Here is a 1732-nt window from a genome sequence, read left to right as displayed (position 1 = left end):
GCTTGGTACCTAGATACGGGGGCCAGCAGCCACATGACCGGCGTGTGCAACACGTTCGTGAACCTCGACGTGTCGGTGCATGACTCCATGCGGAAGTGCGACGGCTCCCTCGTCATGATCTGTGGCAAGGGAATTGACATGTTCCTTGTGCAAATGGCAACCATCGGATGCTTGCGGATGTGTACTTCATCCCCAAGCTGCCGGCCAACATCATCTCCCTTGGGCAGCTCGATGAGAAGGGTTGCAGGTGTGTGATCGAGGACGACAACCTCTACGTGTACGATCAGCAGTGGCAGCTCCTCCTGCGTGTCAGGTGCGCCGCAAACCACCTATACGTGTTGTGGCTGGACCTGGCCGCGCCTGCGTGCCTCGTGGCCAAGCTGGTCAATCTGGCGTGGCTGTGGCACACCCGCCTCGGTCGTCTTCACTTCCGGGTGGTGAACACCATGTCAAGAGGGGCATGGTTCGAGGGATTCCTCGAGTGGACTAGGTCAATGAGATCTGCGACGGCTGAACGACTGGGAAGCAACACCGCTTGGCATTCCCGTGTGCGAGCCCTCACCGCTCGGAGCGCGCTCTGGACCTGGTACATACCAATCTCTGCGGCCCAATCAAGCCAGTGACGGCATGCTGTAATCAATGCTTCCTCTTAGTCATGTTTGATTATAGTAGATATATGTTGCTAGAAGTTCTCAGGCTGGTCACAATGGGGAGGAACTTAGGAGTAACATCACACACTCCAATACAACTTTGCTTATGTGGCACATATTTAATGAAGAGAGAGGTGCTTGTGGTAACTAGCTAAGTTACCGGAACATCACACACTCCAAGAAACAATGAGTCTATAACCTAATAAATACATCGTTGCATGACACTACATAGATGTTCCTACCCACTATGGAGGTAGTAACATAGTCTAGGGAAGTGTGTAAGTTACTAGCTTATGTTCTTGCCCATTGTGACCAGCCTCAAGTCCAAAGACAAGGCGTTCTCGCATTTCAAGAAGATACATGCACTTGCCGAGGCGAAACAGAGTTGTCGCATGCGCGCGTTCCACTCGGACCATGGGGCAGTTTAGCTCCAATGAGTTCAAGGCCCACTGTGAGAAGGGCGTCATCGTGCATCGCACCGCCGCCCAGTACTCAACGCAGCAAAATGGCGTCGTCGAGGGCCATAATCAGACGGTGATGGAGATGGCTCTGTGTATGATCAAGAGCATGGGCATGCCAGCCATGTTCTGGGGAGAAGCCATCAAGTGCATTGTGTACATCCTCAAATGAGAGTTGATGAGGAGCCTCAACGGAATGATGTCGTATGAGGCCTGAGGAAGCTTCCATCGAGCACCTGCGCACGTTTGGCTGCGTCTCCCACATGAAGAAGATGGGACCCGACGTGATGAAGCTTGCTGACACTAGAAAAAAAAAAGACACATCCGTGACATTTTGGGCCGAACGAAAAAGAATTCTGTCATACATATGACACTTCTATGACGATGATTGTGACAAAACCCGCTATCATCATAGATGTGGTGGGCTCCTACTTCTATGACAAAAAATCATAACAGAAAATGGGCTTTTTGTCCTGGGCGGGGCGGAGACACAACTGCATGACATTCTTTGGGCCGTCCATGACGAAAAAAACCATGGTAGAAGCAAGGGTGAGGAAAATTTTGGGGAGTTCCCGGTTGCGGTGGGAGATCGGGGGCCGAGCGATGCGCGTTTCTCTCGTCCAC

The sequence above is a fragment of the Triticum dicoccoides genome, chromosome 3B (assembly GCF_002162155.2).
Source record: "Triticum dicoccoides isolate Atlit2015 ecotype Zavitan chromosome 3B, WEW_v2.0, whole genome shotgun sequence".
Taxonomy (NCBI): domain Eukaryota; kingdom Viridiplantae; phylum Streptophyta; class Magnoliopsida; order Poales; family Poaceae; genus Triticum; species Triticum dicoccoides.
The sequence above is the reverse complement of the archived record's forward strand: the minus strand, read 5'-3'. Positions refer to the sequence as shown.